The sequence below is a fragment of the Bos indicus x Bos taurus genome, chromosome 8, assembly GCF_003369695.1.
Source record: "Bos indicus x Bos taurus breed Angus x Brahman F1 hybrid chromosome 8, Bos_hybrid_MaternalHap_v2.0, whole genome shotgun sequence".
NCBI lineage: Eukaryota > Metazoa > Chordata > Mammalia > Artiodactyla > Bovidae > Bos > Bos indicus x Bos taurus.
The window spans coordinates 60,396,084-60,421,207 of record NC_040083.1 but is presented as its reverse complement, the minus strand read 5'-3'; the positions used below and the strand labels follow the sequence as shown (position 1 = coordinate 60,421,207).

Sequence of the window (25,124 nt, the reverse complement as noted above, 5' to 3'; positions counted from 1 at the left end):
ATTTCTTAATTATTCCAGAAGTGGGTAGCATAGGTAGCTGGGAGGAAGGGATTTTATTTAATGATCCCCTAAACCACTGTGGTAACAATTGCTAAAATATTCTTAGGGAACATGATTCTAGCTTTTTTGAGGTTTGAGTTGAGTATTGGGAGATAGCAGAATTCAGGTAGGGTTTTGTTGTTTTTGTTTTATCATTTTATTTATTTATTTTTGGCTGTGCAGGCTCTTCTCGAGTTGCAGTGAGCGAGGGCTACTCTCTAGTGGTGGTGTGCGGGCTTCTCAGTAGGTGGCTTCTCTTGTGGAGCATGGGCTCTAGAGCACAGGGCCTTCCGTAGTTGCGGTTCCTGGGCTCTAGAGCACAGGCTCAATAGTTGCGGTGCACGGGCTTAGTTGTCCCGCAGCATGTGGGATCTTCCTGTATCAGGGATCAAACCCATGTCTCCTGTATTGGCAGGCACATTCTTTACTACTGAGCTACTAGGGAAGCCCTCAGGTAGGATTTTGGAAGTGTGTTGACTTGGGAAAATGCAGGGAGATAAAGGTGAGTTCAAAGAACAGGAAGTTGATAGCTGGCTAGAGCAAAAGGCTTTGGAAGATGTTGGTAATGATGATTGGCCAGGACAGATTGTATAGGACTTTGAATGCCTGATTGAGAAATTTGACTTTTTAATCTTATAAGTAGCAGAAAGCAGTTGATGGATCCTGTGTAGGGGAATGATAATGTTAAAGTGACACATTAGGAAAGAATTTTTTGAATTGATGTTTCAATATAATATAATACATAAAAGAATATATTATCATTAGTATCTAAGAGCTGGCTAACATTCAATGGTAACACGTAATGTTCACTGTAATCATTTTGGAAGCACAAATGATTTAATATACTGGGAAATAATCTTTCTTGAAGATAGTCATTCCTTAAGTAGCTGTGATTTCTTTGAACAGAAGGCTGCTTCACAAGCTGATTTAGATGGATTTGGAGTCATCTTTTAGTGTTAGAATTAACTTCCCAAAGCAAGCCTTTTTGAAGTAGGTGTACTTTTTTTTTTTTACTGAGGGATGTTTTTATTAATGTGTGTTGGACTGTTTGTAGTGTCTGGCAAATAAAATGAGATGAGAAAAATAGTTTTGGAATCTGTCCAAGGTGATATAATTCAATATTAAGAAAGATTTGGCAGAGTAACCCTGAACAGGTAAAAAGCCTGCTAAATGAAATTACATAAATTACATCCTTACTTAGCAGCTAACATTCACGGAGAGGTTGGCTGTATGGCATATATAGATGGCTGAGGTCACAATAGGTGCCTACCAGTGTGGGCAAAGACCATTTTGTAACCTCAGCAGTACAGTATGAAATAGAGAAGGGTGCTCCTTTTCCACTGAGCTTTTTGTTTCTCATTATTTCTTCTACCTCATTCTCCTCTACCCACTCCAGCACCCCATTCCCCTACTTCCTAGCCACTGTTGTGGTTACAGGGGCCATGCCCAGCTTTGCCTTGGCTGTATTAGATTGGCTGGCAGATGAAACCTAAAATAAGTCTGTCTGTGGGATTTTCAGGACTGTCAGACCATGAGCTACTTTAGGAAGACAGTGTTTTGGATAGAAAGGTTAAATCAGTATCTGGGGTGCTTTGTGTGAGTAATTTTTTATTTTAATTATACAGGTAATACTTTTTTCTCTTTTGTTATTGGTTTTCAGTTATGCGAGTAGTGCTTGAAGATGCAGACAATATAAAATATGTAAATACCCCCAGTCCCATTATCCTTTTCATGAATAATTACTGTTAACAGTTAGTATATATTCCTGGATAAATGGGACCTTTTTATATTTATTATTTTGCACCTTGCTTTTTTTCACTTTATGTATATTTGTGGTCTTTCTGTGTCAGTAACTTTCATGAGGTCTGTATAATAAGTAGATCATAGGAAAGAATAGCAATGATTTATTTAACCACTTTCATATTGATGAATGCTGGCAAGATTTTCCCAATTACAGGCTATGCCAGTTTCTGGAGGTTTTCTTTGACATGTTTTAAGAATAACCACTTACTAACTATTTAGTGCCAGACAATGTGAAGTTTTCTACATACATCATATAAACTTTGCAATAACCTATATCATAGGTGTTACACCCATTTCCAGATAAGGAAAAAAATTAAAGCTCACTTGGCCAAAGTCTCATGGTCCATGAATGGAAGAACAGGGGTTAAAACCCAAGCCTGTCCTATCACAAAACTTTGCTTCTTTTCCACTTTTCATTTCTAAGACTATATTAGCAAGTAAAAAAATTTTTTTCCACCAGTGCTGATGTTAGAATTAGCTTGAATGTAATTTTTGTGTTCTAATTTAAAATTCATTTCTTGTTTATTTGTAGTTTTCGTCTCTGTTGCTTTTCATGCATGGCTCTATTCTGCATAGATTTGAAATATGGCAATATGAAGTGACCCTTGTGACTCATTATATCTGTTTCTTTCACTTTGTGGGTTAGAGAATAACAGTGTACTGTGTAGCAGTATTCAAGACTGAGAGAAATGTGTAGTAATCATTTTTTTTAAATTCAAGTATAGTTGATTTACAATGCTGTGTTAATTACTACTGTACAGCAAAGTGATTCAGTTATATATACATTCTGTTTTTGAAATTCTCTTCCATTATGGTTTATGATAGAATATTGAATATAGTTCTCTGTGCTATACAGTAGGACTTTATTGTTGATTCTTTCTAGACATAAAAGCTCACATCTGCTAACCTCAACCTCCCACTCCATCCCTTCCCCAAGTCCCTCCCCCTTGGCAACTACGAGTCTTCATGTCTGTGATTCCATTTCTGTTTCATAGATAGGTTCATTTGTGTCATAGCTTAGATTCCACATGTAAGATATCATATGGTATTTGTCTTTCTCTTTCTGACTTATTTCAGAAATAAGATATTTCTTATTAGTCTGATAAACTGTAGTTGCATCCATGTTGCTGCAAATGGCATTATTTTGTTCTTTTATTATGGCTGAGTAGTATTTCATTGTATAGATATACCGTATCTTCTGTATCCATTCATCTGTTGATGGACATTTAAGTTGTTTCCATGTCTTGGCTATTGTGAATAGTGCTGCTGTGAATGAAGGGATGAGCAGAAGATGTAAGTAGACATTTCTCCAAACAGGAAAGACACATGGCCGATAGGCACATGAAAAGATGCTCAGCATCACTAATTATTGTTCATTCGCTCAGTCATGTCTGACTCTTTGCGACCCCATGGATTGTAGCACGCCTTGCTTCCGTGTCCTTCACTATCTCCTGGAGTTTGCTCAAACTCATGTCCATCATGAGTTAATGATGCCATCCAACCATCTCATCCTCTGTCGCCCCCCTTCTCCTCCTGCCGTCAATCTCTCCCAGCATCAGGGTCCTTACTATACCTATGGCTGATTCATGTTGAGGTTTGACAGAAACAGCAAAATTCTGTAAAGCAGTTATCCTTCAATAATAAATAAGTAAATAACAACTATATGGTCAGAATGAGGTGCCACCTCACACCAGTCAGAATGGCCATCATTAAAGTCTATAAATAACAAATGCTGGAGAGGGTGTGGAGAAAAGGGGACCCCACAGTTCCCCCTCCTGTTAGTGGGAATGTAAGTTGGTGCAGCCACTCAGGAAAACAGTATGGAGGTTCCTCAGAAAACTAAAAATAGAATTACCATGTGATCCAGCAGTTCCACTCCTGAGCATATATCCAGACAAAACTATAATTTAAAAATTCTAAAAGACCCATGCACCTAATAATAATTCTTAAGCTTCTGATTTCTGCATTATGAAACCTTTTACCTTGTGTATTGCTTTGCCCTTCCCCAGAGATGCTCAACATTGCTAATTACTGTTGCTCTAATAATTATCATACTAAGAGAGCAAGAGAGGGCATCTCTCCCCAAGCAGGGGAAGATGTCAGGCCTCATACCTAGCCAGTTGAATAGAGAGAACTTTTTTCCTTCCAGTTAGGAATGGCATTGACAGTTTCCCCACCTCCCTACCTCTGACTTTGTGGAAGTAAATGTATCCGGGAATGATCGTGCTTTCCCTAGGTCTTTGCCCTAGCCGAATGAAAGCTCTGGACTGTACTGTACTGTATTGACTGTCTTGAAACTCTTCCTGCTTGTAAGTGTGTTGGGGTGAAGTATGGCGAGAGGAATCTTGAATACTTGGTTTAGAGCAGTGAATCTAATTGAGAATCCTGGACTACTTTGAACATCTGTTTTTAAAAAAAACACTCACTGGATTGCCTTTGCACTTAAGGTCTGAAGTTAACCATCTTGTCAAGCTATTTTAGGCTTTGTTTTCCCTTCGTAGGTTGAAAGTTGACTGAAGATAGGACCCATGTTTTTGCTGCTTTTACCCTCCTTCCAGCACCAAGCTCAGTCTGACAGCATTAATTAAAAAGTGGACACTATTTTTTAGGTTGTTGCCCTTAGAAAGCTTTGAATTCGAGTGGAAAAGTTTAGTTACCCAGATGGAAGATAAACATTTTATAACCAAGGATGTGTGAATAATTTTAGGAGTGATAACAACAGTAACTGACCCAAGTTTAGGTCGATTTTCCTCTGAGTTGGTTTTATGTACTGGCATTTATATTTGGTCTCAGTAACATATATGACCCATCTGATACTGGGTGAGAAATGGCATCTTGGATAGTAGGATTGACAGGTGAGTTCTCCCCTTCTTCTTGCCTTACTCAGCTGAAATGCCAGGAGAGGGAGGGAAGGGCTGCGCACGTGCCACTGCAGCCTGAGTGGCCTTTGAAGTAGCCACTCCTATCCTGTTTGCTCCTTCAATGTTCATCTGTGTAGGGGCAGCAAAAAGGGAAGAGGAAGAGCCTGACTTTTTGCTCCTCTGGTGGTAGAAACTGCTTTCTCTCAGAACTAGCAAGTCAGGAAACAGACTTTAAAGATTAGTGACCCAGGTTGCCATGGCAAGGCTGAAAGATGGATGGCTATTCATTTTTATAATATTTATTCTTATGTTCCCATTCTTTAGTGCTAATCTTACTGTGTCTTTTCCTGCTATTGATTATGCTTCTGTAAATTAGAATATTTCCCACACATTATAGAGAAAAAAAATGGATGTAAATGAATCTAAGATGATTTTTTATCTATCATTACTATTTTAATAATGGGCAGTCATCTTTTAGAAAAGGAGCTGAGTGGTTTAACTCTTTCCAAACTGAATTGAGCACTCTTTTCATTTGAATTACCAGTTTAATGTCAGCTTTCCCATGGAGATCGTTTGGTGCATCCCCAGATACTTTACAATGAACTTAACCCAGGTTTTTACTTTTCTACTCACTCTTAACATTTTGGTACCTTCCTCATAAAAACAGAACACCCTGCTACCACTCACTCGGGAGCAATAAAAGGGAGACTAATTTTAGTGAAAGATTCATCTGTAAAATGTTATTATACAATTATGAATATACACACAGAAGGCTGTCTTTAGCATTAGGAGCTGACAGCATTATATGGGAAGCTTAATATTTAAATGAGTTGTTTTGTGATTTGAAACAGTTTTTTTTTTTTTAAAGGCAATTCAGAGAAGTTTTTAAAATTTTAGTTGATTTACAATGTTGGGCTAATTTCTACTGTATAGCAAAGTGACTCACTTATACACATATATACATTCTTTTGTATATTCTTTTCCATTATGGTTTGTCCCGGGAGATTGGATATAGTTCTCTGTGCTTAACAGTAGGCCTTTGTTGTTTGTCCATTCTCTGTATTAAAGTTCGCATCTACTAACCCCAAACTCCTAGCCCATCCCTTTCCCACCCCTTTCCACCTTGGCAGGTCTGTTCTCTGTGTCTGTGAGTCTATTTCTGAAACAGGTGATATTTTTTAAGAACTAAAAACCTATAAGCCCCAGTATATAAGAGAAAACAGAAACCTAGCAAGAAACTAGGTTATATTTGTTGCCTAGAAAACTCTACTCTCCTTAGGAGAGCTTACTTATTTCTGAAATTTCTATGACTTATCATTTTGATCCAAACACAAAATGTGACATAATTGTGTTGGAGGACTGGATGAGATAGGAAGTGGAACAGGAGGAATGGAAGAGTTTAGTTGTCTGATAGTAGTATGACCGAAATTGAATAGTGAAAGTGTTAGTTGCTCAGTTGTGTCCAGCTCTTTATGACCCCATGGACTGTAGTCCTCTCGGCTCCCCTGTCCATGGAACTGTCCAGACAAGTATACTGGAGTGGATTGCCGTTTCCTTCCACAGGGCATCTTCCTGACCCTATGATTGAACCCAGGTCTCCTACACTGCAGGCATATTCTTTACTGTCTGAGCCACCAGTTCAGTTCAATTGCTCAGTCGTGTCCGACAAGGAAGCCCTATAAATAACATAAAATTTGATAGCTAAGCAATAGTCATATATGCATATTATGTAGGAAAATTGAGGTCAGTACTGGAAGGAATGCCTAAGAGATTTGATCACGCTTGCCTCTGGGAAGGGAGACTAGAGACTGGGTGGGGTTGGTAGTAGAGTTCTATTTTCATCATAAACCACTTCATTCTTTTTTTATTTTTTAAACTTAAATACATGACTAAGCTTACATTTACAAGATGACATTTCACAGAATTGACTGGGAAATGTGCCTTTATAGAATTCGTTAAAATATAAGATAAATGAAAGGCAGAGAGAGACCTTTTTTTATATATACCATGTCACTGAAGTAAAGTGAAGTGAAGTGAAGTGGCTCAGTTGTGTCCAACTCTTTGCGACCCCATGGACTGTAGCCTACCAGGCTCCTCTGTCCATGGGATTTTCCAGACAGTACTACTGGAGTGGATTGCCATTTCCTTCTCCAGGGGATCTTCTCTACCCAAGGATCGAACCCGGGTCTCCCAGATTGTAGACAGACGCTTTACCGTCTGAGCCACCAGGGACATGTCACTAGTACCTAGAATAGACCTGACACAGTGGGGTTTGATAAATATTTATTGAATGAATAAAGCAATTGCAGAAATGAAACTTCTGGAGTATGAATGAGATTAGAACCTTCAGGATAGAAGGCAAATGCTGTCTGCTGAGCTGTAAACTCCATAGAGCAAGGGAGTTTTTTGCTGTCTTAACACATGGATGTCTGCTACCGAGTAGGCACTCAGCAGATGCTCAGGGCTCGCTTTAAAATGGATTATTCAAGAATTACAGCCTTTGAGGGCTAGAAGTAAGGGTACTTCCTTCAGCTTGTATCTTGTTGCATCTATTCAATTGAAGCATACTCCTTCCCTCACTTGATGGATCCTTTGTTAGGGATAAAATCAGAGCTAATCAATTGTGCAAAGTCTTTGTATTCAGTAAACTTTTATAGTAGGGCTTTCTATGACCAAAACTTGGCATTAGGTTCTACAGAGGTTATAAAGATGAATAAGTCTCAGTCTCTTGACTCCAAAGAAAATATAATCCAGAAGAGAAATTGAATTTCTATGCATTTAACTGTTACATACAAAATGTATTATGAGGCCTGAGCAGCTTGTGTGGGAGAAAGGATGATGATTCAGGAAGGCTTCCTTTCCTTTCTCTCCCCGTCTATTCTTACCACCCTGTCTTTCACTCTTTTATTTCATTTCTACCTAACTTTGTTTCTGGGTTTACTTAGTGCTTGCCATGAGCCAGGAATTGTGCTCCATGCTAGAATACGAAAAGATAAATTGAGGATCTTATGGTCTGGTTGGAGAGACATGTAACCAAAAAATGACAGTATGATCAGTGCAATCGAAGAGTTCTAGTGAAAAATTAAGGAGTTAGGCAGTGTTTGACAGGCACATCAGCAGCCTTGGTTTGAAGAGAAGTGTTATTCATAGCACCGTTTCTTGAATTACTATGTGCCAGGCACTGTGCTGTGAGCATTTTCATATATTTAAGCTTAATAATAATCCTCAGAACAACTCGGAAGTAGATGTAAGTAGATATAACTATTCCCACTTTAGAGCTGAGGAAGGCATGTAAAATGTTGAATGACTTGCCTTAGATCACGTATTCAGTAGATGACTAAACTATCTAGGTCTGACCCCAAAGTTCATTCTATTCAATAGAAACGTATAATGATGTAGCCACTTTGGAAAACAGTTCCTTAAAAGGCTGAGAAGAGGTCCGTGTGACCCAACAGTTCCACTCAAGAGAAGTAAAACAAACGCCAATGCAAAAAGGAATGTCATAACAGCACTATTGACAAAGGTACTGAAGTGCAAACAACCCAAATGTCCATCAGTTGATGAATGGTTATCCACACACTGGAGTATTATTTTGTCATAAAAAGGAAATGAATTGATACATGTTATAACATGGGTGAACCTTGCAAAGGAACAGTAAGCTAAGTGAAAGAAGTCAGTTATTGTACAAAAGCCACATTTTATGATTTCATTTATATGAAGTATCCAGAATAGGCACATACACAAGTTAGACTGGTGATTGTCAGGGGCTCATGGAAGGGAAAAATGAGGTGTAATGGCCTTAGGTTTCTTTTTACAGTAATGAAAATGTTCTAAAATTGATTGTGATGATGGTTGTACAACTTTGTGAATATACTTAAAAAAAACACAACCTTTGGGACTTCCACTGTAGGGGCCTGCGGTTCGATCCCTGGTTGGAAACTAAGATGGGTTCAGTGGTTAAGAAGTTGCCTTGAAATGCAGGGTAAGTGGGTTCGAACCCTGGTCAAAGAACTAAGATCCCACATGCAGTGGAGCAAATGAACCCTCCGGCCACAACTAGAGAATCCAGGCACTACAACAAAAGACCTGCATGCTGCAACTAAAATCTGACACAGTCAAATAAGTATTTTTATAAAAAAGATCCTGCATGTCATGTGGTACAGCCAAAAAAAAAAACACAACCAACTTTACACTTTAAATAGATTAATTGTATGGTATGTGAATTATATCTCAACAAAATTGTTCAAAACAAAATATCCTGGAACTCTGAAATTGAGTTTTCTGCTCTTGGTAGCTAGAAGTATCATTAAGATCTTATTGTAAAAGTAATTAAGCAACTGAGTGAGTCACTTAAAGAGTAAAACTGGCTTTTTCCTCACATGTTATTTATCAAAATTTACCTTACATTACCTGGGCTTCCCAGATGACACGAGTGGTAAAGAGCCTGCCTGCCAGTGCAGGAGACGTAAGAGATGTGGGTCCCATCCCTAGGTAGGGAAGATTCCCTGGAGGAAGGCATGGCAACCCACTCCAGTTTTCTTGCCTGGAGAGTCCCATGGACAGAGGAGCCTGGCGGGCAGAATCAGACATGACTGAAGCCACTTAGCAAGCACACAATTTACATTAATAATGTCTTAAAAGTGTATTAATTAATAGAGTTTGCCTAATAAGTTTTTTTTTCTGTTTTGGTGGTCTTTTGTTCTTTTTTATTTTTGTATTTCTTTTTGACTGTGCTGAGTCTTCGTTGCTGCTCAGGCTTATTCTCTAGTTCAGTGAGTGAGGGCTGTTCTCTGGTTTCAGTGCATGGGCTTCTCATTGCAGTGGCTTCTCTTGCTGTAGAGCACAGGCTGTAGGGCACGCAGGCTTCAGTAGTTGCGGTTCCTGGGTGCTAGAGCACAGGCTTGATAGTTGTGGTGCCGGGGCTTAGCTGCTCTGTGTGGCATGTGGGATCTTCCTGGATCAGGGATTGAACCCATATCTCCTGCGTTGGCAAGTGAATTCTTTACCACTGAGTCACCAGAGAAGCCCTGTCTAGTAAGTTTTAAATAAGTTTCCTAAAAATAGTGCAGTCTGTTCTCCAAGTTCATTTGGAGAAAACTTGAAACATTAAGGATAGATGAGTAAGTAAAGTTGGATTTTAACAACTGGGTGATACTAAATCTTTGGAGCAGATATCTTTTGAAAGTTATTAGTTGGTTGTTAAAACCTGGAACCTTTGTGACACTTTTCTTTGCAGCTGTGCTATAGACTCTGGTTTCCCAGTACCAGTTGTGAAGGCTACTGCAAGTGATATGACTAAAACCCAGCAAGACCATGCTCTAGAGTGTAGCAGTCTCCAGGCCAAGGACTGGATACGGCTCAATATGTTTTCCTGTCCTACTATAAAATCAGTCAGTTTTACTGTTCTGCCAGAGTCAAAGGAAAAGAGCCCTAAAAAGACAGTGTATGGGAGCAGACCCAAAAAATCAGACTCAAGTGCTGAGAGTATCTTTTAGACAGTAATTACAGTGACAGTAAGTACAGGCAAGGTGCTGGGGCTGGCTTGTATAAAGTCTACCTGTCTCTCTCAGTATATAGAGTGAACAAGACGTAGCTTAAGGTGTTGTTTTTTGTTTTTATTGAGTTCAAATGCTTTTTAGTAATCTATGCCCATTATTTGGATTGTGGTGGTTGGTAGGCTAATTAAGTTTTCAAAAGACTGATTTGGAAGGGTTGTTAATACCTCAGAAAACAGGACCAAATTTCAGAATAATTAACTTGTACAGAATACCAACTATGTGAAGGGCCTGTACCAGTGTCCTAAAGAATCTAGAAGCTATGTAAGACCTTTCATCTTTTATCTAAATTTTACTGTCTCCTTGTGAGAACTTACAAATCCATCTGCCACAATCAAAGAATGAATTCTGCCTTGCTATCCTGTCTAAGAATTATCAAGGAGATTGTGTCAGGACATGACTTCCATCATAGCCCACTTCTGACCTAAGTTAATCACTTGACATCCTTGGGATGTATAGGAAATAACTGTTCCAAGCCTTGATCATCACCTTGTGTACTTAAATGAAGTGAAAGTTAGTCGTGTCCGACTTTTTGTGACCCCATGGACTGTATAGTCCATGGAGTTCTCCAGGTCAGAATACTGGAGTGGGTAGCCTTTTCCTTCTCCAGGGGTTGAACCCAGGTCTCCCGCATTGCGGGCGGATTCTTTACCAGCTGAGCCACCAGGGAAGCCTTTGTGTACTTAAATGTTGTATAAAAAGCCCCGGTTAGATCACTGAAACATGAGGTTCAGTCCTTACCTGCCCATTGTTGGCCTCAAGCCAGGCCAGGTCATTGATTCTATGTCTGTACTCCTAGTTTTTGGTATGTTAGAGAGACATCACCTTTGAGGAGTTTTATGAATGAGGCAGGCAGGTGCTTGTAGGTTGGTCTCAGCTGCTTTCTCAAAGGTACTTTTGTCAGAAGTCATTATGGATTTGGACTAGAGCTTAATAACAAAATGAGTAGAGTAAAAATATCCCTGCCTACACGTAGACTAACAGTTGCATCTTAGGAGAGATGCACCAGTTGCCACCAAGATCATTTTGTAGACAGGGTCTCAAAGGAGAGAGAAGGTAAAGGATAGTTCAACTCAAGAATCCTGCTTATAGTCATGGGGTGCTGTTGGAGCCCCCTATACCGTGTGGCTGCACTGTGTGGCTTGTGGGAGCTTAGCTTCCCAACCAGGGATCCAACCTGTGTCTCCTGAAGTGGAAGTGCAGAGTCCTAACCACTGACCGCCAGAGAATTCCATCTTTTTTTTTTTTTTTTGAGTTTGCTTGTTCTATTTGGCCTAATATTCTTAGGGATACTTGATGCTAGGCCCCCCTTTTTAACATATCATGGAAAATCAGAATATATGGATGAACAAAGATAAGAAAAATTTCCTCCTGTCACCCAAGGATTATCACTGTTATATCATAGTGTATATTCTTCTGAATGTTTCCTTCACATATCTGTGTATGCATGTATTTGTTTAACCACCATGAAATCATACTATTCATATTCTTCTTTACTCTGCTTGTTTTAAACATTTTTATTTCAGTAAATTTTCATCTCATCTAATTTTACTATATTCAGATTTTTCAAATTATCTCCAAAATACGTTTTTAACTGGTTTATTTAAACTAATATGCAGTCTGGTATGCATAGTGTATCTGATTATTTCCTTTCATTTCTTTTAATCTAGCACAGTTCCTATCTTTTCTTTTTCCTTTTAGAATAATAATAACACTGACTTACTGAGAACTCCTGCAGAACCAACTTTTGGATGAGCTGATTGCTTCCTGTGATGTCTGTCCCCTGTGTTTCCTGTAAACTGGCAATCACATCCAATAGTTTGATGGAGCCAAGGAAAGTATTTTTTGCTTGATTACCAAGCAGAGGTGATGTCTGAATTTCACAGTGTATCACATCAGAAGTCACATCTGGTTGGCCCACTGTTAATGATGCTAAGATGGGCAGTTGGATTAAGATGATAGGGTTTTATCTCTTTATGATGTCCTTAGGTTCTCCCTGCAATGACAGATAGTGTTTCTTGGCAGTTTACAGACTCCCATCAGCCATTCACATAACGATTTTAGCCCTTGGTGACCCTTGCCTGAATCAACCGTTTTGTGCAAAATGATGTTTTCTAATTCTGAAATTCCTTCTTTATGTGCTGGCACTCTTCTATAATATAGAACTAGGGCTGTTCATTTACTCTAAAAGGTGGGATAAATGCATGCTTTTTAAAAAGTTACTATTCAGGAACTCCTAGATTTTCATGAATATGAAGTGTTTGGGTTAGTTACAGTCTTCTATTTTTGTGGGTTTTTCCAATACTTAAACTGATAAAACTTTGGGCCAGTGGGGGCTGCTGCTTTTGGTCCTGTAGGACAGGACTCAGAAACCAGGTGGTGCTTTGGTTGGTGCTGTTGCCCTTGCCATTGTCCACTTTGTAGCTCAAAAGCTGCACTTTTAAACCCCTAAATCTTTGGAAATTCCTTGGCGATCCAGTGGTTAGGATTCTGCGCTCTTACCGCCAACGGCCCAGGTTTAATCCCTGGTCAGGGAACCAGGATCCTGCAAGCTGTGCAGTGTGGGAAACAAACAAACAAAAACACAGAAATCTTTGTTTATAAGGTGACAACTGCTAGCTATTGAGTCCAGGAAATGCTTAAGAGAGGCCCACTTCATACTGCTAGATTAACACACTACCACTACAGTGCATTGAGGAATAATTCTAACAGTGTTCAAAATGCAGCATTCTCATGACAGCTTAAAGATTCCTAAACATTTTTAAAGAGTTGTGCACATTTTGCCCAGGCCTCTGCAGTTCAGTTTTGTGGTTTAATGCCTCTTCTTTTTTTATACTCAGATTTCAAGGAATTTGCATGTATCTCAATGTTTTTTCTGCTGATGTTTATTTAAGAAGATTATATGTTTGTTTCACAAACTTAATACAACACTTTTCTCTTCAAAGCAATGTGCTGAAGAGTTTCAGTTACATTCCAACTATCCTTGAGAGAAGATGACATTTGGAAAACCATGCTACATGACAGCAAAGGAGATGTGAGTTCTAGATGAGCCTGGCATTAGGAGACAATATTACTGCATATAAAGAACTGTTAATAGTCTTGTTTGACAATGTTTTAAGTATATAGTGGTGTTGATTGACAGTGTTTCAAGTATATAGCATACTACCATGATAATTTGCTGCAGGTGTTTATTGTGTTTTTAGCTCCCTTTTAGGAAAGAAAAAGCAGTAGGAGATATGATCAGAAAGGTCTAGGGTACCCAGGTCATGTGAGACCTTGTAGACCAAGGAGTAAGGACTTTGGATTTTATTTTAAGTGGGAGAAGTAACCAAGGGTTTCAGAGGAGGAGTGACATAATCCATCTGAACCTTGAAAAGCATCATTCATGCTGCAACATGGAGAACAGACTTGGGAGGCAGTAGGGAAAGTTCATGGGGAAAAGTAGAACTAAGGAGACTAGTTAGGAAACTATCACATTAGTCCAGGTATTGGCTTAGGTAGCAGCAGTGAATGATGCCGAGTAGTTATATTTCAGGCATATTTTTGAAATGGGACCAACAGGATTTGCCAGATCATCAAATGTGGGATGTGAATTAAAGAGAGGAGTTGAGGAAGATGCCCGGGGTTTTGACCAGAGATGCTGGTGAATAGTTATGCTGTGTACTGAAACTGGAGGTAGGTTTAGAGGACAAGATCAAGAGCTCAATTTTGGACATGTTATGTTTGAGATGATGCTTAGATATCTAAGTGATATCAAGTAGGTAGCAGGATATAGAAATCTGGATTTCCTTGGGGTGGGAGGTGGGAGAGCTGGGGCTTGGAAATTAAAATTTTGGTGTCATCAGCCATGGGACTAGTTGGGATCACTAAAGGAGTGAATATAGATAGAAAAGAGAAGTCTGAGGATTTACCCTTGGGACATTCCAACCTTTATAAATTGGGGAGATGAGAATTGAGCAAAGGGAACACAGTCAGTGATGTAGGAAGCTTTCCTGAGGCCAAGTGAAGAAAGGGTTTCACGAAAGAGTAGGGTCAGCTGTTAACCTTCTAGAAGTCTTAGACTTTTGTGTTTTACATTTAGGTCTGTGATCCATTTTGTGAAAAATATGGTCAGTGTCTAGGTTCTTTTTTTTTCCCTTTGGTATGTGGATGTCTGTTCATTTACTTTTAATGCTCTCTTTTCGAGGAGGTTTTTAAGTTGCTAAATTAGGTATCTCAACCTTCATTTTTCCAGGTTCGTGGAGTCCAACTTTTTGACAATGGTCCCAAATGGTGGTCTCCCCAACAGTTGTTAGATGGTATTATGTGAACTATTTTCAGCACAGTTTAATTCTTCTTAGATTGTGTCCAGCAGAAACACACATAACATTATACCTTAAATACAAGGGTTTTGCATAAGGATAAGATAAATGTCTGTTTTGGTACCTCATTGAAAGGTATCTAATGTATGCTTATATTTCATCAGTTCTTAGGATTCTTTTCACCAGTCTAATTTTAGTATTACATGGTATTAGAATAATAGGAGACAGAAAGTATAATTTTTACCAACTTGTGGAGACACATTTACCAAGTCTTTGACAGAATAGTTTGTTATGACTAAATTTGTCATTCTGTATTCTCCCCAGAGAAGGCAATGGCAACCCACTCCAGTACTCTTGCCTGGAGAATCTCATGGATGGAGGAGCATGGTAGGCTGCAGTCCATGGGGTCGCTAAGAGTCGGACATGACTGAGCAACTTCACTTTCATGCATTGGAGAAGGGAATGGCAACCCACTCTAGTATTCTTGCCTGGAGAATCCCAGGGACAGAGGAGCCTGTTGGGTACCGTCTATGGGGTCACACAGAGTCGGACACGACTGACGTGACTTAGCAGCAGGAGCAGCATTCTCCCAGGAGATTTTAGTATTTGGGGATATTGTTGTGTGTATATATATTCTTCCTTCCAAATCATGGTTGTTGACTATGTTAAATATGTTAACTGTTATTATTAGTATCCGTGGGAACTCTATGGTTTATATTATTCTTATCCATAATTGTACCTTTTTGGCAACTGCACCTTCTCCACCTTATCCTTCCCAGAATTGTCATCCAGTGGCAAAAACTTGTTAAGCTTATTAATGTTTCTTTCTTTTTTTTTAAATTGGAGAATAATTTCTTTACAATGTTGTGTTGGTGTCTGCTGTACAACATTGCAAATCAGTCATAACTCTCTCTCTATATATCCCCTCCCTCTTGAGACTCCCTCGTACCCCCAATAAGTTTATTTCTGAAAAACAGAAATTGATAATAAATATTTGCAAATGCTTTTTCAGCATCTTTTGATGTGGTCAAACTTTTAAAGATTGGTTCTTATGCTAATACTTTGTTGATAAATTTTGTTAAATTAGTTAAGGAATTAGGCTTTTCTTAAGACAAGCGAGTAGATCATGGTGACATACTATATCACATATGCAGTCAGTGTGCTCTAATATATATGCTTAACTATGTTTAGAATTTTAATTCTTGTGTTTGAGGTTAATTTGTTTTCTTATTTTAATCCTCTTTGTATTTTATAATCAGTATCATATAAAATGGGAGGCAATGGTTTATATTAGGAAGTTAGGAATGTCACTATTACTGGGATTATTGAATCTGTACATTTGAAGAAATTATGTTCCATTTATCTAGTGAGGACTTTTTTGGCCATACTGGGCTTGTGGGATCTTAGATCCCCACAAGGGATTGAGCCTGGGCCCCTGGCAGTGAAAGTGCTGAGTCCTAACCACTGTGCCATGAGGGAATTCCCTTAAGACTTTTTATCCTTTGTAGGTTTTAATAATTTTCTCTGTTATTGCCAATTACATTCTCATTTTCTTTTATGATATCTTTAAAGTCTAAAGAGTTATTTCAGTAAGTGTAAAATAAAAATTTTTAGTATTAAGAAAATGTGTCAGAGTTTAGTTGGTAGCATTCTTTCTCAAGGATGTGGAATACTAGGACATCTGAAATGATGACATTGTCAATTTTATAAAATATGGTACCTATCATGTAACGTCCACAGGAATGGTGGTGGGATATCTTCTTAGGTTCAACTAAACACTTGCACATTCAGAAAAGCCACCATAGGTCTCACTTGGCAACACTATTCAGAAGGATATAGGACAGAAACTGTAACTTGTCTGTTAGATAAACTGTAAGGCAGTGGGAGTCCTTGCAGCAGTTCATTCTTTCTGAAGTGCTCTTCTCACAGCTAAGGCTCCAAGAGATAAGATCCACGTTGGGTGGTGCAGGGAACTCCGTGGGCATGGTTTCTAGGGTCTTTTGCCAGGGACATACATGCCTGATTAATTACATATCACCACGCTCAGAAATTCAAGAACGTGGCTTCCTACACTCTGTCTGCTTCCACTCCAGATGCAGTTTACTAATTTGGTAGTTTCTGTGTTGCCAGATAACACAGGTGGCGTGCTGTCTGAATCAGGTTCACAAGGATTAACCCAAGGTTAAATTCTTACATATAAGGAGAAGGGGTTTTGCTCATTTTGGTCCACAGTCATGCTTGCTGATTGTTTCACTTAATGCCTTCTTATTTTATACAGTATCATCTTTCAGAAGGCTTTTCTTACTCCAAGATTATTTTTTAAATCGGCATTTTCTTTTAAAATTGGTTTTACATAGATCTTGAGCCATCATTTTCTGTATGGTGAGGTAGAAACTAAAACTTTTTTCAGATGGCTTATCAGTTGTTCCAGTCATTTATTGCATGGTCATTTGTTTTCCTATCGGTTAGAAATGTCACTGTTGTCATAGAGTAGTTACTAGGAGATAGTTCTTCAAATTAACAAATGGTTGGGTATATTAAAAATATATATATTTTAAAGTAATAAAAACCTACTTATAATCACGTGATTGTGTATTAGATTGTGTTACTTGTATGCTGAGAATTTATAGTGTTGGTTTTTTCCTTAAAGCAAGTATATGTAGTCTAAAAAGCAGTATTCTTTTTTCTAAACAGAAGTTTGCTTTATTGAAGGCTGTTGTGCTTATTTAGGTGGCCTTACTCAGAAAACTAACCACTCAATGTAGTGGAAAGTAGTGAATTAAGAGTTTGAATAATGGGGTTCTGGTTTCAGACCTGCTATTTCACTGACTGCTCCTTTGTGCAAGTCAGCCTGTCTGTGTTTTGTTTTGCTCAAACTGCATGAATAACAATCCCTATCCTGCCTATTTCCGAGTATTGTTGAGAATTAGATGGGATGATGGATATAAAGGCACATGTAATTGGTAAAGCAGGTTAAATGTAAGGAATTATTGCATCTTAACTTTTCCTCCCTTTCTCTTGTAGGTAGTGTTGGTGCTTCTTTTCAGTGCCAGTCCATCCATCACGACCACATTTGTCATGATGACAGTGACAAGGTGAGGTCCGTGTTGATGTCTACAATGGTGAAAATGCATGCTGCCCTGTATCACTGAACTCACTTGCATAACTCGGGATGTAGCGGCAGGAGAGTGTGACTTGGGAGGCACAGTGTTGAGATACAGAGGGCCTTTCTGGTTTGTTGCTGGGTTGTTAGACTGCTCCAGAAAACTTGCAGGTAATTCCAGGAGTGGGGCTGGACTCCTGATAACCCTTCCATTTCCTTACCCCCATTCCTGTCTCTGTCACTGCACTTCCTCTTTTCCTGAACAGCCTGGATGGATTATCTTAATATCCGAACAGGTGTTTCCAAAACTGATAACTATCTCAGCAATTTGTGTGTGTTTCCACTTTGAAATATCTTCGACATTCCAGTTTGGTCTGTTTTGTAGTTGACTATATTATGGCTTCTTCTTATACTTACTTTTTTTTTTTTCACTCCATTTCCAAAGCCCAATTTAAATGTTGAGGATTGAGAATGGAACCTGTCTGATTCATGCCAAAAAAACCTTCTTTAGGCTTGTTTTGTTTTTTAAATCAGGTCCAGTCTTTTGGTATTTTGCTTCTGTTCTTTTATCTCTAAAGAAACTGATCTTTGGGCGCTTTTCAGTACTCACGAGCACCCGTGACGGCCCAGGCCTTGAAGTGAATACTAATGTGGGCTTGGTGTTTGGAACCTCTGGCTGCTGATATTGGAAGGGCTTAAATTCAGTCTTTTCCATCATCAGTTTCCAGTGGTTTCCCTCCCATTTCCTGTGTCTTGTGTACAGGAATGTATCGCTCCCTTGGTAGTTTCCCAGGCAGACCAATCCAAGTGATGTTTTTCTCTGCTGTTTTAATCAAGATCCTCCTCCCTCATCCTGTTGGAGCTTGATCAAGAAGTTGGTTGAACATTGGGATTTTCCAAATGGCCTTTGTTCTGTGTGTTGATCTCTCTATGAGCTTTGCTCAGTCAGATTTTGGTCTGTTTATGGAGAGAGTAGGTACACTTTTAGTATTCCAGATTCTCTCTTATGATAGTAATCCAGAGGCATGGGCTTAACTTTTAACTTCTTTCAGAAGCAAGCCACTGAAAGAGACTTCTAGACTATATAGTTAGCTCCCTAAAATGTAGTATACTGCAGATTTTAGAAATAAGCATCTGGAAATAAGACCAATGATAGAGACAAAAGGCAAAATCACTTTAGGTCAGTAATACTACGAGCTGTTGTGTTACATAATTGTAAAGATGTGTGGGGGTTAAATTTTCTTTCGCCTACTCAGTATAATATGCCTCTATCCATTTTCCCTTATAGTGGAGAAGCCAGCTTTAGAGTCTAGAGATGAGATTTCTGTCCACCTCTGCCACATATTTTTTATCTACTTTAAAATGATTTTCTTCCTAATTTCTGAACCTTTGTATGACTGATTTTGTGCTTTTAGGATGAGAGGTCTCTCCTGAAATACATGGGGAAAGGGAAGAGAAATTTGAGGGATTTTGTCACTTGATCAGCCTATCAAAGAACTGTCAGAAACTGCTTTGCTCTCCTCTCTTTCCTGCCTACCACGTGTATATTTATGGTTGTCTCCCAGAGGGAAATGGAGAGAATGGATTAGGGTCTCTTGAATATATTTATAATTTATTCAACTGATTTAGTCAGCAAATAATATTTGTTGATTGGCAGCTATGTTTCTAGGCACTTAGGGAATACATCAGGATACAAAACAAATAAAGATTGCTGTTTTTTCGTGAATGTGCAGTCTGAGTGGGGAGGGGCAGACAAAATAAACGTAATATGTTGTACAGTATGTTACAGTAAGCACAGTGGATTGAAGAAAACGTACAGCAGAATAAGTGGGATGAGGACCACCCAGAATTGGATGGTACGGATTGCAGCTTTGAATAGGATCATTAGACATCATTCTGGGAAGGAGAGTGGTAGATAGGATAAGAATCAGATCACTATGTTTGTAGCAGTTTCTGACTTCTTTCTTTCTATAATAAATGGGTATTGGTTTTGTAAAGCAGCAGTGAAACCTGCTCCCTGATACATGCCACCTGGATTATACGTTCTTTTCTCTCTCTCTCTGAAAATTGACAGGATTATAGAGCACAGCTAACTCAACCCTGTTTTTAAAATAAACTTGGAAGCTGTGATTCCAGTGGAGAAAAGACTCCATTCCAGGGAGTTACCCTGGAGTGTTGGGGCTAGATCAGTTCTTCTATCCCTGATACAAGCCATGTAAAATAATTGGTTATTTCTGAACACATTTTCAAAACACACTGATGCTTACTATTCTCACTTAACTTTCAGGCATGGTTCATTTCTCAGATTTGGGAACAAAAGTTGATGTTTTTAAAAGTTGTCTGAATTTTAACTAACAGATGTGTGATGGAGGTGAAACCAAGGAGTAAAAGGGCCATTTGTTGTATATCCCTTCTATAGCCTCGCAAGTGGCAAGCCCTTGAATTCCATGATTGAGCTTGTTTTCCAGCTTAAGTTTCTCTGCTGCTGTACATCAGCTTGGCAGTGCTGGCAGGAGCTGATTGCAGCTCTGAGGTTTACTGTTGAATACTGTGAGTTACATACTTTCATGTTCAGTTTATATTGGGCATAGCAATTCACACAAAGCCCTTTAGGAATATTTTTATATTCATTTATAATGTCATATCCCATAATTTCCAAGTAGCAAACATCAATTATATATTTGAGTACCTACTATAAATTTAAGCATTGTTTTAGGCATTGGAGACAAGTATAGTGAACAAAACAGACAGGAATCCTTACTTTTAAGGAGCTTACTTTCTTTGTAAATGGTTAGGAAGATGGCAAAACATAATTAAAGGTACTGTTAGTTCATTTGTGTTATGAAGAATAATAAATCAGATAAGGGATATAGGTGTGTATTGGGAGAAGATTGCCTTCCAAACACTCTTTGAAATAGGGATTGTTTTATTCCCATTTGTAGGTGAGGAATGTGAGACGGATTAACTAATTTGCCCAAGATTACCCAGTTAGTAAGTAGTAAACAGGGATTCAAACCCAAGCTCCTTAATTCCAGAGTCTGTATTTGACCAACTGAAGAAATCTATTCCTAATGTTGCTTTACATACTCAACTCTGACAGGCTCAGAGAAAAACGTATCTTCTAGTGAAGGCCCTGGAGAACCACAGTGCACTAAGTCAGTCGGCAGGCAGTTTTGGCCTGTCGGTTTTTTCTTGTCCAGCTCTTTTGACATCCAAAAGGATTCACGACTGTTTGTTACTCCAGGCCTCTCTAACCTGACAGCCCTGCTTCATACTCAGAAACCTGTGCTTCTTTGTAAGAAACCTCACATTGTGTGTTGCTGTATTGCACTGGTCAAATGTGATAGTTATGACAAAGTACTTTAAAAGTATAAAGAATAGGGGAAATATGTGATTGAGATAGCATATTTATGTTTCACTTAGGTATTGAAATTAACCTAACTCAGCTAATGTACTTGAGATACTTGGAATTAAGTAGTCATCTTCACAGTGAGAACAAGACCGGCATGGGGGAATAGGTCTGTCCTGAGGATGAGGTAAAACATTGAATAGTCTGATAAGAGGAGACTTCAGGTGAGAGGAATTAATTTGTAGCCTCAATGGTATACTCTTCCTGAGTGGCCTGGCAATATGTCTGGGAAAGCTGGCCATTTGAGAGAAGGAAATGGGAGAGTTCTTTCAAAACTGCATGTATGTAAATGGTTGGTCAGAGCAGAAGTCCTTTCTGGACAAAGCTTCCTTGTGCTGGCCTTCAGTCCTTTGGTCACAGAAGAAGGCACCAATCCGATTTGTGTATGGTCATCCTACACACACCGCTTTCAGAAAGGTGGGAGATGTGCTGTTGGTTTTTCTTCCATGACTGTACACTTCCTTTTATCTTTTAAATATTCAGTTTTTTTTTTAACTACATAGTGATTAAAAAAAATATACGCAGCACTACGTTCAATCCCTCTCCCCAGAAGTTTACAGCAATTGGAATTTTAGTATTAACAGGATTTTTAAAAGTAATATTTGTATAGAGTATTTTTCATCTTTGCAAACAGTGGTTTTTTAGTATATTCAAAGAGTTGTTCCTCTATCTCCACCATCTAATTTTAGAACACTTATCATCATCACCCCCCAAGAAACCCATACCCTTTAGCAGTCACTCCCCATTATTCCTTCCCCTCAGCTCCTGGCAACCACTAATCTTTCTGTCTCTGGATTTGCCTGTTCTGCACATTCCATATCAATAGAATTACAAAAAAATGTGGCCTTTCGTGTCTGGCTTCTTTTACTTAGCATGATGATTTCATGGTTTGTCTGTGTTGTAGCATGAATCAGTACTTCATTCCTTTTTATGGGTAAGTAATATTCCGTTGTGTGGAGCTAGCACATTTTGTCTGTCAGTTCCCTAGTTAGTGGATATTTGTTTCTATGTTTTGGTTATTATGAATACCACTTTTATGAACATTTGCCTGTAAGTATGTTTTTGTTTTTACATGATTTTAACATTTTGAGGAGCTGTCAAACTCTTCCAAAGTAGCTGTACCATTTTGCATTCCAACAAATGCCTGAGGGTTCCAGTTTCTCCACATACTTGCCGATACTTCTTTTTCCTGATTGTCTTTTAAACTACAGCCACTGTAGTGAGTATGAAGTACCATCTCATTGTGGTTTTAATTTTCATTTCTCTAGTGACTAAGTATGCTGAGCATCTTTTTATATGTTTATTGGCCATTCTTAAATCTTCTCTGGTCAGTTAAAAAACGTCAGTTAAAAGTCTTTTTATTGTTCTTGCCCCTTGTGCTTTAAAACAAAAGAGAGAAAAACAAAACCAAATCTCCCTGTGCCCCGTATTATATAGTTACACGTGTTTATTAGGGAAATAGAAATAGATTGTTATAAGTAGATACACCATCTTTCAGTAGATAACACTCTTAACATGCTTTTTTTTCCTTTAAATTTTTCTTTGCATTCTTTGCACAGTTACAGTAAAACTAAATTGCACTGATTATCTATGGTTGTGTAATTAATTACCCGAAAACTTAGTGGTGCAAAGCATATCTCTTAGTTTCTTCCATGGTTCTTGGGTTTTCTGTGCTCAGCTAGGTGGCTCTTGCTTGGAATTTCTCATGCATTTGCTGTCAGATGGTGGCTAAGGCTGGAGTCATCTCAGTGTCTTCACTCACATGTCTGATGGTTGATGCTGATTGTTAGGTGGGACTTCAGCTGGGGTCCTCAGCATGAGCACCTGTAGGTAGCATGGGCTTCCTCACAGTATGGCAGCTTGATTCTAAGAGTGACCAATAGAAACAGGCAGGTGCTATATGGCCCCTTATGCCTAACTTCAGAAGTCATAAAGCTTTGCTTCCACCATAGTCACAGGCCTGCCCAAATTTAAAAGGAGGGAGCATCAATCCCACCACTGGGGAAGAATGTCTACATAATGAGAGAATGAAGGATGGGAGAACTTATGGTCCTCTTGAAAAGTATAATCTGCACATTATATACACATGAAACATCAGTTAGCTGCATAATGTTGCACTATAAGGATACATGGTAATTTATTTAACTTGTCTTTAACTGTGGAGCTTTAGGTCATTTTTTTAAAATTGTGCATTTATTCAGTTTAGTTCAGTCGCTGAGTTGTGTCCGACTCCTTGCGACCCTATGAACCACAGCACGCCAGGCCTCCCTGTCCATCACCAACTCCCGGAGTCTGCCCAAACCCATGTCCATTGTGTCGGTGATGCCATCCAACCATCTCATCCTCTGTCATCCCCTTCTCCTCCAGCCCTCAATCTTTCCCAGCATCAGGGTCTTTTCAAATGAGTCAGCTCTCTGCATCAGGTGGCCAAAGTATCGGAGTTTCAGCTTCAACATCAGTCCCTCCAATGAACATCCAGGACTGATCTCCTTTAGGATGTACTGGTTGGATCTCCTTGCAGTCCAAGGGACTCTCAAGAGTCTTCTCCAACACCACAGTTCAAAAGCATCACTTCTTTGATGCTCAGCTTTCTTTACAGTCCAACTCTCACATCCATACCTGACTGCTGGAAAAACCATAGTCTTGACTAGACGGACCTTTGTTGGCAAAGTAATATCTCTGCTTTTTAATATGCTGTCTAGGTTGGTCATAACTTTCCTTCCAAGGAGCAAGCGTCTTTTAATTTCATGGCTAAAATCACCATCCGCAGTGATTTTGGAGCCCAGAAAGATAAAGTCTGACACTGTTTCCACTGTTTCCCCATCTATTTCCCATGAAGTGATGGGACTAGATGCCATGATCTTAGTTTTCTGAATGTTGAGTTTTAAGCCAACTTTTTCACTCTTCTCTTTGACTTTCATCAAGAGACTCTCTTTAGTTCTTCTTCACTTTCTGCCATAAGGGTGGTATCATCTGCATATCTGAGGTTATTGATATTTCTCCCATCAATCTTGATTCCAGCTTGTGCTTCCTCCAGCCCAGCATTTCTCATGATGTACTCTGCATATAAGTTAAATAAACAGGGTGACAATATACAGCCTTGACGTACTCCTTTTCCTATTTGGAACCAATGTGTTGTTCCACGTCCAGTTCTAACTGTTGCTTCCTGACCTGCATACAGGTTTCTCAAGAGGCAGGTCAGGTGGTCTGGTATTCCCATCTCTTTCAGAATTTTCCAGTTTATTGTGATCCACACAGTCAAAGGCTTTGGCATAGTCAATAAAGCAGAAATAGATATTTTTCTGGAACTCTCTTGTTTTTTCGATGATCCAGCAGATTTTGGCAATTTGTTCTCTGGTTCCTCTGCCTTTTCTAAAACCAGCTTGAACATCTGGAAGTTCACGTATTGCTGAAGCCTGGCTTGGAGAATTTTGAGCATTACTTTACTAGCATGTGAGATGAGTGCAATTGTGCGGTAGTTTGAGCATTCTTTGGCATTGCCTTTCTTTGGGATTGGAATGAAAACTGACCTTTTCCAGTCCTGTGGCCACTGCTGAGTTTTCCAAGTTTGCTGGCATATTGAGTGCAGCACTTTCACAGCATCATCTTTCAGGATTTGAAGCAGCTCAATTGGAATTCCATCACCTCCACTAGTTTTGTTTATAGTGATGCTTCCTAAGGCCCACCTGACTTCACATTCCAGGATGTCCAGCTCTAGGTGAGTGTGAGTGATCACACGTTCGTGATTATCTGGGTCGTGAAGATCTTTTTTGTACAGTTCTTCTGTGTATTCTCGCCACATCTTCTTAATATCTTCTGCTTGTTAGGTCCATACCATTTCTGTCCTTTATTGGGCCCATCTTTGCATGAAATGTTCCCTTGGTATCTCTAATTTTTTTGAAGAGATCTGTAGTCTTTCCCATTCTATTGTTTTCCTCTATTTCTTTGCATTGATTGCTGAGGAAGGCTTTCTTATCTCTCTTTGCTATTCTTTGGAACTCTGCATTCAAATGGGTCTATCTTTCCTTTTCTCCTTTGCCTTTCGCCTCTCTC

The 25,124-nt window shown here is 39.0% G+C and overlaps 1 protein-coding gene across 2 annotated transcripts in view; it reads left to right on the top strand.

Annotated features, from left to right (window-relative positions):
• RNF38 (ring finger protein 38) overlaps positions 1-25,124 on the top strand; it is a 121,412-nt gene that overhangs the window by 35,046 nt on the left and 61,242 nt on the right. For both annotated transcript variants that reach the window (XM_027549662.1, XM_027549661.1), the window contains exon 2: positions 17,584-17,654. The gene's annotated coding sequence lies outside the window, so the exon portion shown is untranslated. The remainder of the gene's footprint in view (positions 1-17,583; positions 17,655-25,124) is intronic.